Source organism: Struthio camelus, chromosome 1, assembly GCF_040807025.1.
Source record: "Struthio camelus isolate bStrCam1 chromosome 1, bStrCam1.hap1, whole genome shotgun sequence".
NCBI classification, from domain to species: Eukaryota; Metazoa; Chordata; class Aves; order Struthioniformes; family Struthionidae; genus Struthio; species Struthio camelus.
This window is the reverse complement of record NC_090942.1, coordinates 109,128,990-109,150,196: the sequence shown is the minus strand read 5'-3', so window position 1 is coordinate 109,150,196 and position 21,207 is coordinate 109,128,990.

Below are 21,207 nucleotides of genomic sequence, written 5' to 3'. Positions count from 1 at the left end.
ACTGAGCTGGTAGCTGGCCTCATGTACTTTGACATTATTGGTTTTCCCTATGCACAGTCTGAAGGTGAAGGAAAAAAGTGAAATTTTCTGTGTTAGACCTAAAAGGTTTGGAAAACAGAATCAATTTCTTCTACAAAAAACAGAAAGTGAGTATTTTTTTTTTTAGTTTACAGAAGTCACCCTTCAAATGGCCTTAGATCTTTAATGAGGCATCAGTCTAAAATGTAAATACTCACTTTCAAAATAGCATGCTTACACATTCCTTTCACCTCCTTCTCTTACAGGAAAGAGATCTTGTGGCAAGATTTTATTTTCAGTGATCCATGTTGGTCTGCACATTGTACTGGCTAGCATACTTAGTGCTCAGAGAAGACAGACTAAAGACATATAGGACTCTCAGATACTCGGACTAGAACCTAACTGAATTATCCAAGAACCGCTTTGAATTAAAAAATGCTTATTCTAAGGCATTCTGTTTTCCAGAGAATGTTGGAGGGCAAAGAGTCCTCCAGATGACTGTGGTTTTGTGAAAGAATTGTATCATCTCTCTGAGGTGGGATTTTTTTGGTTCTACTTGAAAATTACTTTTATCTTCACCACCACCACTGAATAATAAGTAGACATACACAGTAGAGCTAGTTACATAGATTAAGATGCAATAAAGCTGCTACAGCTGCTACATATAGGTGTCTAGCAAACTGCTAAAGCTGTTATCTGCACTGGCTAACTAGCAACAGCAAAGGTATAGCTATTCATTCTGCAGTTACAATACCCAGCTGACTATGTAGACAATGAATTTAACCTGAAGAGTTCTGCAACTCCCCTTCAGGTAAAGACAATAATCTTTGTTCTCAGAACTATACAAAAACTATCATTATGCTTGAGCGTGTGCAGACAAAAAGCTGAGTTACTCACCTTGAGACCCAGTAAGAAATTAGAGGACAAAAGATGAAGCTCATTATTTGCCAAATGGCAAAAGACAAAAAGTCAATCTTATTCTTTATAATATACTGTGTTTGAAAGTAGGACAGAATACAGCTTTTAAAACTTTGTCTCCCAAGAAAGTCTTTCAATCTGTCATATCCAAAGGGACTACCTTCAAAAGGTAAAATGTCTTTGATAGACCTTGTTCATGATTATAACAAAGAAAATTCTCATTTACTGAAAACAAATGAAAGAGGGAGCGATGAGGGAGAGGGACAGAGATGCCCTACATTACATGCAACTGATATACTTTGATAGCACAAGTTTAACAGAAAAATACTTTGTTTTCAAGTTTGCTTCCCCAGGAGAGTGCTCTTGATACAGAAGGAGTAGCAACTAAAGATGTGTCAGCCACACACCACCTGCAACTTGAAGCTCTTCAGAGAATACTTGCAATGAACAGGTAATTACCCACTTCCCTTCTGTAAATGTGTATAAATAATATATTTTTTAATATATAAATATATATATATACACACACACACAAATTCTACTTCCCTCCCTCCCCCTCACCCATGTACGAAATCTAGATCTTTTTCTTAAAGTTATTAAATCTACCTAGAAAAACCTAACCACTAGCAAACTGACAAAAAAAAATATCAGTGACACACCATAGCAACTCCCAATTTGAGAGTCTGGTTTCCTATCTATTTTCCACTTCTAGCACCAGATGAAAGCACAGGAACTTTTTAGTATGTAATACAGGGTAACTTGCTGTGCCACATCCTTCTTTCTACCATTGCTTCTTCAGTAGAGTAAGGTTGACCCCAAGATATGGTACTCTCTGAACGTGAAGTACTAGTAAAATGTGAAATCTTGCAGCAAAAGTACTAGAATCTGAGCGGGGAAAAAACCCTAAAACCCGTTTCCATTGTTAAAGATTAAACATCTCTCTGAAAATGGCAGATTTTGTATACTCAGTATATATTTTCCTTCCTCTGGAAAGTAAAGTTCATACTAAACTTGATGTAGCACTAATCACCTCACTCAGATTTTGCTGCTGCATCTAACAGGACGACTCTCCTCTTTAAGGGAAACGAAGTCTTGCATCTGATCAAATTCTGTTCTATCATATATTTCTTCACAGACCTTGGAAAGCTGATGCAGACAAAAACTTAAGAGAATTGAAGCAAGGTTTAGGAAAAGCAAGAACAAAGGCTTGTGAACAGAATACTCCAGCTATTGTGTTTGTATACATTCTCCTTCTGTGTTACAGCAATGAAAATATCAGTGAGAAAGAATAGAGCTACAGAAGGACCAGCTAGTGCAGAAGAAAGCAACAGCAAGGCAGGTTATGTGACCCAAGGGAAAGGCATGCAAGTGAGGATCATCCCTGCCCCCATCTCCAAATCAGGCCAGCCTCCCCACACCTGTGTCTTATGAAAGGAGGGTTGTAATATTTCAGAAGACAAAGAAACGGTATGTCCACCCTGTAAGATGGAGACTGAAAGTAAGATTCTAGCTTCGCTATCAATATTTCAAAATGGATGAGTAAGTGTAAGCACCAAAGACAGCGAGTATTTCCCACATCACCTTAATCTGCATAAATAATCTGGGGTTATGTGGCCTCGCTGACTTAAGTGAGAGTTAAAAGTGACACTTCCAGAACAAACAGAAATTTGGCTTACTTGCAGACACATGCCAATAGCCAAAGAGATGAGACTACCTTTCCCCGTGATTCTTTAATATAAAGGTAAGTTAATGAAAATCAGAAGAAAAGTTCTTCGTAGTTATAAGCTCCACCAGAGAAGCCTTACAAACTACTACTTGGGAACATGACACAACATCAGGAGGGTGATTAGCAACAAAATAAGCCATCTCATTTCTGTTTTACTTAAAACAGATGAGGCAATGAAAGAAAATGGAAATGTAACTGAAGAATTTCAATATAACAGAAACATTCCAGAAGTGCAGAACTGGAAGGCTTTCAAGTCAGAATTCAGTCTCTTCAAGAGCCAATGTTTTAACAGTCATTACAATAAAATCCTTGCATAATCACAGAAGGAAGAGTTACCAAGTGAGTTTCCCCACATACAGTTCCCTGAAGACCTGTTCCAAACATACAGGAAGAAAGGCAAGATGCTGAAGTGTTTTAGTTAGGCTGCCACTCTATTAACTTAACCCATCTAGAAACTACTAGCAATAACCCTGGTCAGTGTAAACTGCCATTCTTCAATTGTTTTCACCTGGTAAAAGGCTGACCTCAGTCTCCATCCCTTCAGAGCTGGTCCACAACCTGTTGGGAGCACCCCACCCATCCCTCCTCACAAGTAGGTTAAAAAGGCTGCAGAAGAGGAGTTGTCTCCTTGCTGAACCAGAAATCAGATGCTCCAGCTTTGTTTCTCAGCTTCCCTAGGGCACTCTTCAGCATTTATTCATCTGCCACAAATACAACTTAAATTCCCACCATCCTACTGAACCCCTGAGCTGTTGGGGAGAAAGCGGGGGGGGAAGAGCTAGACTGAAGAGAGGAGAAGGAAGAAAGAACATTTATCTAAATTTGTCTCTGAGGAAATAATCCTTGTCTGGTGCTCCTTCACCAAACAGGTGAGTGTCAGAATAAGAAAATAGGAGTTAAATGTTTGACGCTATAGCCATTGAACGACTTATTGGCCAGAGGGGTAAGGATCTCTGAATAACCCAATCCAATGTCATCACAAAATATTCAATTACTAAACATGTCATTCATTAGAGCAAGCATTTACAACATTACCATTCCTCTGGAAAAGAGCAGTGCTTCCCTCCTTGCCAAGTTAGGTGAGTAGAAATGAAAGGAGGAACAGATCCATCCCTATGAGCAACAAGTCAAGCAAAGGGGGCAGGAGATATACATGGATGAACAAGTTGCTCCTGGCAAAACTTCAACAGAAGAAGGAAGCATATAGAAGGTGGAAGCAAGGACAGGCAACTTGGGATGAATACAGGGATGTTTTCCTGTATGCAGGGATGAGGCTAGGAAGGCCAAGGCTCATCAGGAGTTTAATCTAGCAAGGCATGTCAAGGACAACAAGAAGGGCTTCTGTAAATACATCAATAACAAAAGAAAGGTTAGGGGTAGTGTGGGCCCTCCACTGAGTGGGTCAGGGGCCCTGGTGACAAAGGACACAGAAAAGGCAGAGATGCTGATTGCCTTCTTCACCTCGATCTTGACTGAGAAGACCAGCCCCCAGCAACCCCAGGCCTTGGACACCACAGAGAAAGTCTAGGGAAAGGAAGATTTTTCCCTTGATGGACGAGGACCCGGTTAGGAATCACTTAAGCAAACTGGACATACACAAGGCCACGCACCCTGATGGGATACACCCCGGTGTGCTGAGGGAGCTGGCAGATGTCATTGCAAGGCCACTCTCACTCATCTTGGGAAGGTCGTGGCAATCGGGAGAGGTCCCTGAGAACTGGAAGAGCGCAAACGTCACCCCTGTCTTCCAGAAGGACAAGGAGGAGGACCTGGGGAACTACTAGCCGGTCAGCCTCACCTCAGTCCCTGGAAAGGTGATGGATCAGCTCATCCCGGAGACCATTTCCAAGCACACAAACGACAAGAAGGTGGATCAGGAGTAGTCAGCACGGATTCACCAAAGGGGAAATCATGCTTGACCAACCTGAGAGCCTGCTGTGATGGAATGACTGGCTGGGTAGAGGAGGGCAGAGCAGCGGATGTTGTCTACCTAGACTTCAGAAAAGCTTTCGACACTGTCTCCCATCACATCTTCATAGGCCAGCTGAGGGCTAGATGAGCAGACAGTGAGGTGGCTTGAGAACCTGGCTGAGCTGCTAGGCTCTGAGGGTTGTGATCAGCGGCCCAAGTCTAGGTGGAGGCCTGTAGCTAGCGGTGTCCCCCAGGGGTCAAAACTAGGGCCAAACCTGTTCCACTTGTTCATTAATGACCTGGAGGAAGGGACAGAGCACACCCTCAGCAAGTTTGCTGAAGATACGAAACTGGGAGGAGCGGCGGATGCCCCAGAAGGCTGCGCTGTCATTCAGAAGGACCTGGACAGGCTGGAGAGCTGGGCGGAGAGGAACCTCCTGAAGTTCCACAAAGGCAAGGGCAGGGTCCTGCACCTGGGGAGGACGAACCCTAGGCACCAGCACAGGCTGGGGGTTGACCTGCTGGAAAGCAGCTCCACAGAGAAGGACCTGGGAGTGCTGGTGGACAGCCAGTTGACCATGAGCCAGCAATGTGGCCTTGTGGCCAAGAAGGCCAATGGTCTCCTGGGGTGCATGAGGCAGAGTGTTGCCAGCAGGTGGAGGGAGGTGATCCTGCCCCTCTCCTCAGCCCTGGGGAGGCCTCACCTGGAGTACTGTGTCCAATTGTGGGCTCCCCAATACTAGAGAGGCACGAAGCTACTGGAGACAGTTCAGCAAAGTGCTACCAAGATGACGAAGGGACTGAAGCATCTCCCATCTGAGGAAAGGCTGAGAGAGATAGGATCGTTCAGCCTGGAGAAGACAAGACTTAGGGGGGATTTTATCAATGTCTATAAATATCTAAAGGGAGGGCTTGGAGATGATGGGAACAGACTCTTCTCATTGCTGCCCAGTGACAGAGTAAGAGGCAATGCGCACAAACTGGAACTTGGAACTCAAGTTCCATCTGAACATGAAAAGAAAAAAACAAAAAAAACCAAACCTTTTTCCTTTGAGGGTGACTGAACACTGGAACAGGTTTCCCAGAAAGGTTGTGGGGTCTCCGTCCTTGGAGATACTCAAAAGCCATGTGCACAGGGTGCCGGGCAGCTTGCTGTAGGTGACCCTGCTTGAGCAGGGGGCTTGGACTAGATGATCTCCAGAGGTCCCTTCCAACCTCAACTCTTCTGTGATTCTGTGAAATGTTAAACTAAATATTTCAGTACAAAGGTAGAAGTCATCATGATTCCTCCATACTGCAGCATACTGCTGAGCAGGAGCTTGAATTCCCTCAAGTAGCTGACAGCATAGTAACATATATTGAATTCTCAAGAGCCATAAGCCTTTTTTAAAAGTTTGGAACATATGTTACACCTTAAGAAAATATACCAAGTTTATCAGTAAAATATCAGTATATTAATGTTTAGTCTGTGTACGTACCTGCCAATGTCCTAGAAGACTGAATATCTTAACCTTAGCAAACTTTAGGAGACCTCCTCCAAAATTCTTTACGTGCAAAAATGCAGCACTATTGGGGTAACTGGTAAATTAGTGAGTCCAGTGGCTCATTATGGAAGAAGTGCAGTGAAGTACTTGTTTTGTAATCAACTACCTGTGATTTGTAAGATCTAAGGAGATTTGGAGTGGAAGAGTTAAAAGGTTTAATCCAACGGTGGGGCTTTGATCTGCCAAAAAGAGACATTTTAGAACTGAATCTGAAAATAATTCTTTGTTCACCCTTTTGTTTTTCTTTGTTCACCCTTGTTCTGTTGTCTAACAAAACCTGCACGTGCTAGCATTGTGATGGATTTGATTAAAAAGCCTTTCTTGTAGTAAAGATTTCTAATGTGTTATCTTGGATGAAAACCTGTTATATAAAACATTATATAACAAAGCTTGACATCTTCAGTCCTCTAAGATTTCTTTCTTAATGTGATTATGTAGTTGCAGAACAAGGAAGATGACAGATAAAAGAAGGAATTAAGAATTATCTCCCCCCACCACCCCCTGCTTGGGCTGCACTAGATTCTGAAGTTTTTGCTATGTGAATTCACCAAAAGATGGTCAATCAAATCTAAAAAAAAATATATTTCTTTGGTCCTGTGTCTTACAATCAATTTCAACTTGTTTTTTGCTAAAAAATAAACGCCTTTAAGGGAAACCAAGTACAGACTTGCAAGTGATCTAGGAATATCTAATATCCTTACGCTACATTTAAGTTTGAAATTTTCCTCTTGGTTTGTAGATTTGAAATCCCTTTTCTAACAGAAGGACTATCACATTGCTAGCGACATACTGCTTCTAGAGGAAAAGTGGCAATTAGAAGGCTATCTAGCTTGCTAAACGTTCTGACCCTTAAAATAATAAAAATATGTTTAAAAAGATGTAGCGAAAGAGCAAGTGTCCTAGCTACTACTCAAAGGCTCTAAATTGCTGCCACTATCAACATTAATTCCCTGAAAAATTGAATCAGAAGGATTCCTTGACATTTAAAATGACTTGATAGCCTAGACAGCTTCGTCGTCAGATGCAAGGCCAATAGTTTTCCAAACAGCAAACCACATGGTCAGAAGAGTTTTATTTCTTAGCATACCTTGCTCCTATGATAGTATGACTTATCTAGGACAGTAGAGTAATAAAGGAGAAAAATTAAGACACCTGCAGCTTCTGTAAATGGAGGAAGAAGAAAATTCTGAATCTGCAAGTTCCAAAGGAAGGCAGGCCATCAGGAAGAAATGGAATCAGACAACAGCAATAGAACAGTCACAGAATCACAGAATAGTTGGGTTTGGAAGGCACCTCTGGAGATCATCTGGTCCAGCGCCCTCCTCAGACAGGGACAGCTAGAACACGTTGCAAAGACTGAGTGCTGTTGTTCAAGCTGTTGAATTTATAAGTTTGTGTAGAAGCAGGCCTTCAGTTTTCTGTAGAAGTATGACACCCTACAAGGGAGAGTAAGCTATATTTTAGCTAGTTTTGAAGGCACAGTCCAGCAGCCAAAGAATACATACCAAAACTGGCATAACTAGCTGGCCATATAATCCATATATTTCTGCTGCCTGACAGACAACCTTATTGCTAGTTTTGAACTTCCTCTGACTCCTGCAGTGCTGTCTCTGCCTCTCTTTCCTCCTGAACTGTTATCAACTCATAACATTGCCCTTCCAGACCTTTCCTTGGGCCTGCATTAATCATTCCCATTTCACATCTCTCCTTCCCTGCCAAGTTATCAAACTAATACTATTGTGGTAATTAGTAAGGTATCTGCCAAGACACATGACTACACAGTAGTGACAAATTCTCAGATTTATATTTCAGTATTTTCTTATTTAGCATTGTTCCAATGCCTCTCAGAACATTTTATAAAAACTAAATTAAAATAATAAAGAGGTAAGGAGTTAAGAAAAGATCATTATTAGATTTAAACCTAGAGAGAAGCTAGGGGAAGGAGGAGGAGCAGAGAAAGAGTTTGAAGTATCAGAAGATTATTTCAATGAATGAATAAGGACAATAAGAAGCTGGTCTTAAAATAGTACAGAAGCGCCTGGAAACCTTTCAGCAATCTTCGAGCTTCAAGAAGTGGTTCAGATGAGAGAATGCTAGCTGAGACAATCCTACAGGATAAGCACAAAAGCAGAAATATGAAGTATGAAAAATGGCCTTAGAAATCTTGGGTCTGTTATCGTTTTACCAGCTAAATTCTGTAGCCTGTTTATATGTAGTGAGGATGGCAAACAACTGAGAAAAGAGAAAGGACACCTGATCTGACATCCCAGAATGACCCCTCTATATTTCTGCTGCTTCTTGTCAAAGATAGATATCTGAATAATTATCTCAGCATCCCACCTACATCTATTACTTTGTAACTTACGATATTTTAAGAGTTGTATAAAAACTTTATTGCTTGATTAAAACAAATCACAATGCTGTCAAATGTAACACCCAAGCTAGAGGCTTTTGGAGAAGAGAATAAATAAGACAATCAAAGAGGAAAAGAAAAATTTGTTGATTGAAATTCCTCAGTAATAGCTCAGACCTTCCTACAGAAAGCAGTTAGTGTAGAAAAATCACTGTAGAAATCATTCAGGCTTGCACAATATAGGGAAGGTCATGCAGGGCACCACAAGCTGTCACAAGGACAGCAGGGAGCGAGATGCAATCATCATCCTTCCCTGGAACCTCCAGTGGAGACTGAATGGAATTGGAGGATTAAGCTACAAAACTTCACTTAGATTGTGATACTTTGCATGGGTAAAACATCTCTCAAGGCACTTTTCACAAACTGGTTTACTGGCAGATAGAAAGGTACAGAGAAATTAAGTAACTATGTTTTAGGGTGGTCCTATTGGGGGGAATCTAACTTGAGACTGGTCTTGATTCTTTAGAAGATCACAGGTTTCTTTAATGTCTAGCTTTCTGGTTAAAAGGTTTAGTGTTTAGTACTATGAAAAAAATATTAAGCTCAAATGTTATCACTCAGGTGCTCCTAATTACCAGCATTTTTATTTTTTTCTGCATGCAATTGCACACTGTTCTAGTTGAGTAGCAATAGACTACCAAAAATACTATTCTAACTTCAAGTCCAACTTGGTAAGTCTTCAAGGCACCTTAGGATGCCATGTGAATATATTGGCTCAGGTCAGAAAGCTCTTTTCTGTACTAGCCTGTACTATATGATGCAGGAATATACTTTGTAATTTCAGTAGGAAAAGAGCAGTTCTAAGTAAATAGTGTAAAAAATTCATCCTAAATGTCTGTGTCAGCCAAAATGGTACAGAGTCAATGAAAAAGATATCTGTTAAAGAGAACAATGATGCCAATCATTTCTGAATAAACTTCTAAAATCCTGGGATTTGTGTTTGTCTTTATGAAACAATGACATAAATGAAACCTTAGGCCTGAATGCAATGTGTCATGCAAGCTACTCTAAAGTATAGCTATGCATAAGCTGTGTAGAGTTCACATGATGCTATATATACCATATAATGACATCATGCACTAAAGTTATGAGCGTGTAATATTAAGAAGAAATTTGTATTTTAAAGACTAATAGAAATAGGCACATCTGTTATGAACCATACAGCCATAAGACCTTTGTTAAAAAGTCTCATCTCCGTCTGAATACAATAAGTTAATGATGTGGCTTATTTTATTCCCTCTACAGTTCAGTCACAGAGGAACTAGCTGCAGTGGGCAACAAATATTTAATATGCTGCTTTATCAGAAACTTGTCATGGCAAATAACTTGAAATAATTTATTTAATTAAACTGCCATGATAGCCAATAACATTTCAACAGGAAGGTTGCTCTTTGGACTAATTAAAACTAAAGCTTTTGAGACCTTCGTGTTCTTCCCCCCCCCCCCCCCCCCCGCCCCTTCTGATGTGCCTTCGAAGTATGAGATGAAGAATCTTTCTGAGGCTGTTTACTAAAGGTAATTTGATAGAGTTTGAGCTCTACTAATGAGCTCATGTGTCTTGCATATTAAATAATATGGCAGAATAACTCCAGGAATTTGGAGTCCTTGGTTATTGTACCACATAAAGGAGCTGATCTTGTAAAGATCCCAACACTCCATCTGTGCGTAATCACTTGGCATGTATATACTCCTATTCCTTTTAAAACCATGTCTGAACACACTGGATATTGCACCAAATTCTGGTTTTAAATATTTAAGATGTGTTCTGTTCTGTTGAATGGTATTTATATATCACTTATTTATAAATGTAAAATGTGTTCTGCTTAATAACTGTATTTTAATGCAAGCATAGTACAGAATACTTGTGTTAAGATTTAAGTATGGGCTTCTTGCTTCTACTTGTTTTTATAAGCTTTCAAAAAAATTTAACAATCAATGACAACATGTTTACAGAAAAATAATTTCAAAACTATTCACTAGAATGGCTCTGTTCCTACTGCAGGCATCAACAGCTCTCAGACCAAAACAGAGTATTCTAAAATGCTCTTATGGTAGGTTTTTCCTAACTTGAGTGAACACAAAACACATTCTAATCTTAAAGGTTATATGTTCACTTAATTCATTACACTCTGATTCTATTATCGCAGAAGTGCATGTTAGAATGCATACATTAAGCTGATAAAGATGGAGGCTTAAGATTCTGAAGAAAACAAAATATAGATTGAAAAGATTATTTCATCTTCAGTGATGGCATAAACATCTCATATGAACAGTTCAGTTCTATCTATGATTGGTAATATTCTTAAATAATGAAAAAACCCTAAACTGCTGTTTAGAAACAGCCACCTATTTGAATATTTTCTGCCACAGAAATGAACAGAAAAGTATTTCTGAAGTTCTCATTTCGAATTGCCTAAAAATAAGGAAGGAATATACCACACAAATAGTACAATGTTTACATTACATATTATTTTTCTTCTATAGTCTGTGTACATAACTATATTTCACAGTCAGTTACCTTTTGGTGGTCTTCACTATTTTTTTTTTTTTAATTGAGGTTTCCTCAAAAACAAAGAGCTAGAAGGTAGGCAACAATAGTCAATGCCTCAAACAAACAAGCAATTGCTTGACCTGAGAAGCTTACGACAAAAAAGATAGTTTAAAAACATATTTCCTTTCTGAAACATTTGAAAATAGAATTTGACAAGTAATATAAGAAATGTATCTAGTTTTAGCCCTTACAGTTTTTGAAATTTCACTGAACTAATACCTGAAGCAGCCTATTCAGATCAGAGTGCCAGCATCTGAAGAACTATACCCATTTATATTAGAAACAGCCCCAACTCAAAGACTTTGTCTACAGAAAAGCCAGGTGGTTATAAACAGTCAGTCAGGAAGTATAGATAGGTCAATACATCATGATTTCTTATTCTGCCTGCTTTTCAAGTAAAATGAAATGGAAGAAAACAGAAAGAAAGTATCTCCCCTCCAAAATGAAAGATCTCCCATCTGCTTCCCCCACCTCCAAATATGTCTTCTGAACACAGTTTAGGTTGTACTATACCTCTTCTGAGCAAAAAGGTATTTTTTTATTCATAACGGTTTAGGCACCTGAAATAGTTAAACATTATTCAACTATCAAAATCAGACTGCTAGGCTTTTCCAGAAACCTACTAGCTCCAACTTTTCCCAATCTATTGCTTCCACCTTCCATATTCTTTTCAAACACAGGAATGGAAAGGAGGAAAAGCAAATGAATTTTTAGGCCAAAAAAAAAAAAAAAAGGCTTAAAAGGTTTCCTAAGTTAAGCAGTTCTTCAGAACGTAAAACTTTCTTTCACTGGATCAAAATTCTGAATTGTCTTCAGTGAAAGAATTTTGACCTGCTCCACTATGTCTAAATACTTTCTGCCTCCCCAACTAATTCCTTTAGTCAATTCATGATACATCCATTTCAAACAATTACTAGATTATATATTATATATCCACTTATATATATATTTGCAAACCAGAATAAGTGTTACACAGACCAGTTAACTGTTTCATTTCTATCTTTGCACTTCATGTGGTCCAGTTCAAGTGGCTGGTACTCAGGCAAAATAACAGATTTGTGAAAGCAGTAGGAAAAGCATTTTCCCAAGCTTGTCATGTTTTTTTGATTTCTCAGGAACTCTACTTCAGAACTGCTTCAGATACCTGTGTTGGCTTGCTGAAATGATTACACACTGGAAAGTAGTCAGCTACAATAAGCCCTAGTTCTAAATAGCACATGATTTTTATGCAGCTCTCAAGTCACTATTACTTCAGTGCTTTAGGGTTGCGATGGCCACATTCTGCTACTTTAATGTACTGGATACTACATATTTTCTGCCACAATACCTTGGGCTACCATCTCCTATGCCTGCCTTTGTAAATCATTGGATCCACTAGGATAATTAAATCAAGCATTGGGCACTAAATTATTCATTCCCCTGAGCAGAAGATTTAACATGATCCATTAATGGCAGCATTTAATACTTCTATAAAATCCTAGCAAAAACCTTAACTTGTTTTACTCTTTCCTGCCATATGAAATTACATTCCAATCCACATACAGAATCCTTCACATAGAAGTGCTGTATATTTTGGCAATCACATGTTGTGCAAATACACAGGTGAGACTGATGCATTCAACCCATTATAATCACTGTGGTAACAGTCATGGTATCCTTCAGAGAGTATGACTGAAGCATGGTTAAATAAATGGACTGGCTATTCTTTTTCTAAACAAACTTATCCCAGAGCACTTTTGTACCCTGATTAACCCGTGTCTTGAAACTGTAACGTGCTTAGAGTGGAGATGAGGGGAAGTGCTTGCCTTGTCATTCATATAAAATGTTCTGTTACAAAAGCTGTATGAAGGATGAAGGCAACACTACTGAACAAAGAAACAAAATTACACTAGGAAAAATTCATAAATGCTTATGCTTGATTCCTTAAAAGCACGTTCAGTTCATTTACTACATGCATATTTTGAAATATGGCAATGAAAGAAAATCAACACTTGTACTAGAAGCTAGACTCTCATTCTGTCAGAAGGTACTTATCAGGCAGCTTACTAATATGCTTCCTGGAAAGAAATATATACTGCAGAGAAATTTTCCAGGACATCAGATATCTCTGATCTTACACACTTTGTCTGCATGAACTACCCTGGGATAACAAATCATAAAGCAGTGCTGGGCTTTAAACACTAACCAGAAATCGAAAACACTTACACCGCCCAACCAATCCTCCAATACATGCTAAGCTGAAACAGCTTAGCTGTAATCTATGCAATATGTGAGCAATAAAGAAAAAAGGGTATTTCAAAAAGAGTAGTAGAAAACCCCTACATTGTCCATACCAGAAAACTCACATTCTTCTTTACAGAGAAATGCTCTCTGTCGATCTACTGGCCAAGAGCCATCTGCTGGTCCCCTCTGCCTCTCCCCTTCCCCTCTTTTTTTAAACTAAAAACTTTCTTTTCAACCAAATGTCTTTAAGGCTACCTCTATGTAACCAGAGCAAGGTGGAAGTAGCAGAAACATGCCATACATTGCACAACTAACAGTTAGCAATAGGCATTCACAAAGGACCAAAGCCAGCACTTGGATAGCGTTTAGTTGACTCCATTAGGAGCACAAAAAAGTTCAGGATCTGGCGCAAGCAGACACATGGTCCAGCTCTATGTAGCAGCTAACTCATCATCCTGTTTCAGAAACCTTTATTGCCTCGAGCATTCTTATCTGCTAAGCTTCAACCAAAAAGTCTAGTGATTTCTGCTATTTCTTTCTTTTGTAGAAATGAGCAACTCATGTTGCAACACGCGACTCATGTCCCCTTGACTGATACTGAAGGTCATTCATCAAAAAGGGAAATAAATCAAGGAAAGTTGACTCTCTAAATTTAGAATTATCTCCCACTCATCTAGAGTGTGATCGAAATAAGTTTTGTTTGTTCATAATAAAAGGGGTGAGGGCAGGAAAGTTATTTCCTCCTTTTGCAGGCAAAGCTAACCTGTTCACTTTTCTAGCACTGAGCGTGCATCATCTATGCCATTTTCCATTTTACTGAGCTTCAGTAGGAATGCCTAAACAAATAAAAAAACCTGATAAAGTTATTTAGAAAGCTGTGACTGAATTTCCAGAATCTTCTGTAGCTACTACAAAAAATAGGGGGCTTGGAATAACATTTCTTATTAATGACATGTCCTTTAAGTTACATGGGCTGTTAATTTGCTCGAATACTTCCAGTTCAGTCCAAAGAGGAAAGCCATGGGAAACAAAAACAGCAAAAAAATGTGATTTTGCAAGATAAACCAGAAATATTCTAGTTTGGGTGTGTCAAATTATTTTCCTTCCTGTTCAATCAAGTCGTTCTATAACCATAAGAAATGTTGCTATACTCATTCATTCATATGTATATATATATATGAATATTATATATATAAATGTTTATCAACATTCTAGCAAATAAGATATAAAGTCACTGACATTCTACAAAACAAAGTTTGAACTGAATACTGAAAAAAGGAAGTTTATAAAGCATTCATTTCAAATGACAAGTTATCAGTATTCTCATGGAAGGCCTGATTTTAGAAGACAGTGTAACCAGTCAGGAGACAGGTGCTGTATGCCGATTGACAACAAGTTGCTCAAAACAAGTTACAAGAATTGGATCAAGAATCACTCACAGCAACTCAGAAGCTGAAGCATATTCATAAAAATGTTTGTCACATCATTCTGAACACATATGTTCATTTTTTAAAGTTTTAAAATTATTCCCAAGGCTGAGGAGAAACTCTTCCAATGAATTACTTCTTAGCTCTAGTGGGAAATTATCATTTAATATAATAAACTTGGTTCTAATTTGTCTATTTGAAAGACTACTTGTGCAATCATAGTATTAAAGCAGTTAATAGCCAGTCAGCAAATTCTGGATGAATATGACAAACTAATGTGCTTTCCAAAGGGGGACTATACAGTTGAGTTTTCACATTATAAATGCAATGGACATTGCATAAGGACTACATCGAATAAAATGTAGTTTGTATAATACACTTCATAAATGCTGTCATATAGAAGTCTACCAGAGCAAGAAAAGCAAAAAACCTTCCCCAAAAAGTCAAAACTACACTGCTTTTGCAGATTTCTGCAAAAAGTTCCAAAGAAAACAGAAAATGAATATAACAGTAAGCACTCCCTAGCTTCTTATAAATTCTACAGAAATAAAGACAGAAAAAGAAAATTTCCTTCTTCATCTATGCCTTTCCACATCTCCAGCCCTAACCATTTCCATCATCCAAGCTATCAATACTCCATAATCTTTAATTAGCATGAGTTGTTTCCATCTTTTCTACCTGTAGCTGTTTGTAACTTCTGACTTTCCTCAATCAGCACATTCCAACTCATTTTGCCAGCACAGCAGCAGTCTTCTAAGAGAGAATGTTTCACTTGAAGATCCTTTTGAGTTACAACTCAATATTAAATTGATTTTAAATATCATTTGAGTTCTCTACCATACTCTTGAAATGATAGGTTTCTGATCTGGAATATACATTGAATTTTGGTGTCTCACTGAAAAATACTGAGTTTATTATATCAGAAGACCAAATTATTGAGCTGAGTGATTTGCATTTATAGACTTCAAATATTTTTAAAGCAATTTTGCTAACCTTAAGATAGATAGCCTTCACATTTTTGGCTTGTTTTTAAAAATAATTTTTGGATAATGGACTGAAGGTTTCAGCTAAGGTCTACCTAAAAGCAGATCTAACTTTCAATACCTAAAACCAAGTTTTTAGTAGAATCTAGGCCAAAACCACGTTGTAATGAAGGATTTTAAATCCTCATTTAGGTGTCTAACTAGAAAGGTACCTACAGGTGGTGGAGATGCCAACAAGGAGAGGTGCAATGCTAGACCTTGCACTAACGAACAAAGAAGGTCTAGTTGGAGAGGTGAAGGTTGGGGGCAGCCTCGGCTGCAGTGACCATGAGATGGTGGAGTTCAGCATCCTGCGAGGAGGGAGCAGGGCAATGAGTAGGATTGCAACACTGGACTTCAGGAGAGCTAACTTGGGCCTCTTCAGGGAGCTCCTTAGGGGAATCTCCTGGGGTAGGGCCCTAGAAGGAAGAGGGGTCCAAGAAAGCTGGCTAATATTCAAGTGTTACTTCCTCCAGGCTCAAGATGGGTGCATCCCTCTGAGTAAGAAGTCGAGCAAAGCGGGCAGGAGACCTGCATGGTTGAGCAAGGAACTCCTGGCAAAAGTCCAGCAGAAGAAGGAAGCATACAGAACGTGGAAAAGGGGACAGGCCACTTGGGAGGAATACAGGGACGTTGTCAGAGTGTGCAGGGATGTGACAAGGAAGGCTAAGGCCCAGTTGGAATTAAATCTGGCAAGGGATGTCAAGGACAACAAGAAGGCCTTCTTCAAATACATCAATAGCAGAAGGAAGACTAGGGAAAAGGTGGGCCCGCTGCTGAACGGGGCGGGTGCCCTGGTGACGAAGGATACAGAGAAGGCAGAGCTACTGAATGCTTTCTTTGCTTCCGTCTTTACTGCTAAGGCCAGTCCTCAGGACTTCCAGACCCTGGGGACAAGAGAGGAAGGCTGGAGAAAGGAAGAGTCTCCCTTGGTTGAGGAGGATCAGGTTAGAGATCTTTTGTCCAAACTTGACCTCCACAAATCCATGGGCCCCGATGGGATGCACCCCCGAGTGCTGAGGGAGCTGGCAGATGTTATCGCTAGCCCACTCTCCATCATCTTGGAAAGGTCCTGGAGATCAGGAGAGGTGCCTGAGGACTGGAAGAAAGCCAGTGTCACGTCAGTCTTCCAAAAGGGCAAGGAGGAGGAGCCAGGAAACTCCAGGCCTGTCAGCCTCACCTCCATCCCTGGAAAGGTGATGGAACAGCTCCTCCTGAAGGTCCTCACTAAGCATGTGGAGGACAAGAAGGTGATCAGGAGTAGTCAGCATGGATTCACCAAAGGGAAATCATGCTGGACCAACCTGAGAGCCTTCTAGGACGGGATGACTGGCTGGGTAGATGAGGGGAGAGCAGTGGATGTTGTCGACGTGGACTTCAGCAAGGCTTTTGATGCTGTCTCCCATCACATCCTCGTAGGTAAGCTCAGGAAGCGTGGGCTAGATGAGTGGACAGTGAGGTGGCTTGAGAACTGGCTGGATGGCCGAGCTCCGAGGGTTGTGGTGAATGGCGCAGAGTCAAGTTGGAGGCCTGTGGCTAGTGGTGTCCCCCAGGGGTCAGTCCTGGGTCCAGTCTTGTTCAATATATTCATCAATGACCTGGAGGAAGGGACAGAGCACACCCTCAGCAAGTTTGCTGAAGATACGAAACTGGGAGGAGCGGCGGATGCCCCAGAAGGCTGCGCTGTCATTCAGAAGGACCTGGACAGGCTGGAGAGCTGGGCGGGGAGGAACCTCCTGAAGTTCCACAAAGGCAAGGGCAGGGTCCTGCACCTGGGGAGGACTAACCCCAGGCACCAGCACAGGCTGGGGGTTGACCTGCTGGAAAGCAGCTCCACAGAGAAGGACCTGGGAGTGCTGGTGGACAGCCAGTTGACCATGAGCCAGCAATGTGGCCTTGTGGCCAAGAAGGCCAATGGTCTCCTGGGGTGCATGAGGCAGAGTGTTGCCAGCAGGTGGAGGGAGGTGATCCTGCCCCTCTCCTCAGCCCTGGGGAGGCCTCACCTGGAGTACTGTGTCCAATTGTGGGCTCCCCAGTACAAGAGAGACATGGCACCACTGGAGAGAGTCCAGTGGAGGGCTACGAAGATGATGAGGGGACTGGAGCACCTCTCCTAGGAAGAAGGGCTGAGGGAGCTGGCCTGTTCAGCCTGGAGAAGAGAAGACTGAGAGGGGATCTCATCAATGTGTACAAGTATCTGAAGAGGGTGTGTCGAGAGGATGAGGCCAGACCCTTCTCCGTGGTGCCCAGTGACAGGACAAGAGGCAATGGGCAGAAACTTAACCACAGGCAGTTCCACCTAAACCTGAGAAAAAACTTCTTTGCTGGGAAGGTGACAGAGTATTGGAACAGGTTGCCCAGAGAGATAGTGGAGTCTCCTTCGCTGGAGATATTCAAAACCCGTCTGGATGTGATCCTGGGCAATATGCTCTAGAGGGCGCTGCTTGAGCAGGGAGGTTGGACTAGATGATCTCCAGAGGTCCCTTCCAACCTAAACCATTCTGTGATTCTGTGATTTGTGTTTTACTCTGAAACTGGATATTCTCTAAGTGCCTAGAAATCTGTTCCTGCTCACAGTTAGGAGTTTCCCAGCACTGCACAGGCACATCTGCACTGTTAGATAATTAAGTTTCTCACTGAATTCCTTGATCCTGGTTCCCTGATCACTCAGAATGCATGAATGTTAGTCATCATTTGCGGTAATATTTGAGATGAGGTTCTCACAATAATGTGATCCAAGGACCACTCCATGAACTCAGTATATACAATCCACCACAGATTGACTTGCTCAGCCCTGCATGGTCCTCCAATATTATTCCAGCAGGTTTTGCAACCCCAAACGTTCCCATATGCATCATATTATGCTGCAAATGAGGAAGCAATATACATTTTCAGAGTGCTGCAGATGCAAAACCCCATTTTGCTAGACCACGCTGGTGGGCTGTATGCAGTGCTGACATTATTTCTAGTTCACAGTGCCTGATACCAACAGAGACAAAAAATTTACTCATATACAATAGAGATGTTCTAGGCCCATCAGGTATCATCTGAGGCCTAGAGGAGACCCAGAATCAAATATTAATTAGTATTAATACAGACAGAAGCTAACCCTGGGCAGTGCTGACAAAGCAATTTGCCCAAGAGCCAAGGATTAAATCTTGGAACAGATGTATTTAGCTGCACAGATATAGCTTGGTGTCCATCTCGCATCCCAAGCCAGAAAAAAATTCCAATGAGAATAAGTCCTCTTTTTTGTCTCTGGAAAGACTGAATACATTAATCATGCTCAGAACCTCCCAGCCAGGAAGACTGCATTACCAGGAACATGGACACCTTCCATTACCAGGCCTGGACAAGTTACAAAATGAAGTCATATTTTTTTCTAATTTTTAGACTGATGATCATGTTAAATTATTTATAATTTATCACTACATATTTATTTCTTAGTTAGTACATACTCCAAGCAAGAAAGGTAGGTTAATTCAGCTTTCCCCTCAGCCTGAAAAAATTCCCGCATCTCTCAGCAATTAGCAAGGGAGAAAAAACAACTAGTCACCCACAGACAATCCCTGTTCAGATTAGTTTTAAAACATTAAACTCAGTTTAAAACATTAGTCTTCAGATAAGACTTAGGCTTTTCACTTCAAGTACATAAGGGCATATTCCTAAAGTCCTAAACTGAGCATCTTAGCCCAGAGAAGGACCAGATATTACGCTGCTATATGCCTAACAGTTCTCCTGAACACAGCTAAGTGCATCTCTGCTAACTGTACTAGCTGTCTGCATTCCACTTTCAAAGCCTCTTATTCATCTGTGGACTATACATGAAGAATATAGAGCATGCATACATCACAAGTGGTTCTACATTCACTCAGAGCCAGGCACCTACAGCTTAGGCAGTGCAGCATCTACAAAACTTGCTGGGCAGTCCCATTAAAGAAAGATGCAAGCATTCCTGAAAGTAAAATCCTAGTTCATAAAACTTTCTTAAAATGAAATATAAGCTATTAGACCATCTGAACACTTTGAAACCATCAGACACTGGTAATAACACTGTGATCCCTAGTTATCATCCCTGGTTTTATTTTTGGCTTTCTTTCTGTAAAATTCTATATATTCAGAGACCAACAGAATTATATCTAAATACAGTTAACAATTGATACTTATAAAGTAATGCAACATTTATAAATTAATCATAATGCTTAATGCACTTTACTCCATGCTACACACAGTAGAAATAACGTTTGTTGTAGGGACTAGTAAATATGACTGCAATCTCTATGTGATAGCTGTCCTCATGATGCTAAGGATGATTTAAGAAGAACAAACTGAACAGACTGTTTCTTATTTACATATAATCCCAGCTTTTGAAAAACATTTTTGTATATTTCACCTTGTGTTTTTATTTTAAACGATCGATTCCTAGAATGCACTCCGATCTACTTTTACAGCGACCTGTTTGAATATATGCCTTATCCTCCAACTACATCTGGGGTATATATCTTTTATTCTGAGTAGTTTGAGATACATTAAAGCAAGGGAAAGCATTTGTATGTTTTTGTGAACCTGGTTGGGTTTCTACCCTGCCTTTTTATTGTTTTCAATTTCTGGCTTCCCAGTTAATTTCAGAAAGGATAACTGATTTTTCAGTTTTTACTGCTCAAACAGGTCTGCTTTCCTGAAACCTTAAGCTGTGAGAGAAAAAACATTTGGAGCATCTTGGTAAAATTCCCTAACAGGAATAAGTCTGATATAACTTGGTAAAACTCCAAGAAACAAGATGGTTGAGCAGAAGCATGCAATGGAGCTTATTCAAGATAAAACTTGAATAGTCAGTTGCTTTGCTTTGGCAGTGAAGGGGGAAAAAAAACAGGGAGCACTGCAGAAGGGGCTCAGGTATCAGGAACTGCCCAACAGTAGAAGAATGAGATAATGCAGTTGCCTAGTTGAAGGGCTGGAGATCCTCAGCAGAAAGCAAGAGGAAATTGCTGGCCCGTCAAGTATCAATGACAGACACATTCTTTTCCCTTACTGTGTACATATAATTGACACATTTATGACTGCACTGGATAGATATAGGCGCTTAGGAAGGACAAGCCAGAAAGGTGGGGAAGGGGAGTTCCATTTATGCAACAGAGCAGCTGGAATGCCTGGAGCTCTGCCTAGAGGTGGGCAATGAGCTGGCTGAGAGTTTGTGGGTAAGGATTAAGGGGCAGACTAACACAGGTGACACTATTGTGGGTGTTCACTACAGGCAAACTGATTGGGAAGTAGAAGATAAGGTCTTCTACAGACAGCTGGAAATAGCCTCACATTCACAAGGCTGGTCCTCATGGGGGACTTTAACCACCCCAAAACCTACTGGAGAAACAACACAGCAAGGCACAAGCAATCCAGGAGGTTCCTGGAGAGATTTGATGACAACTTTCTGACACAAGTGGTAGAGGAGCTAGT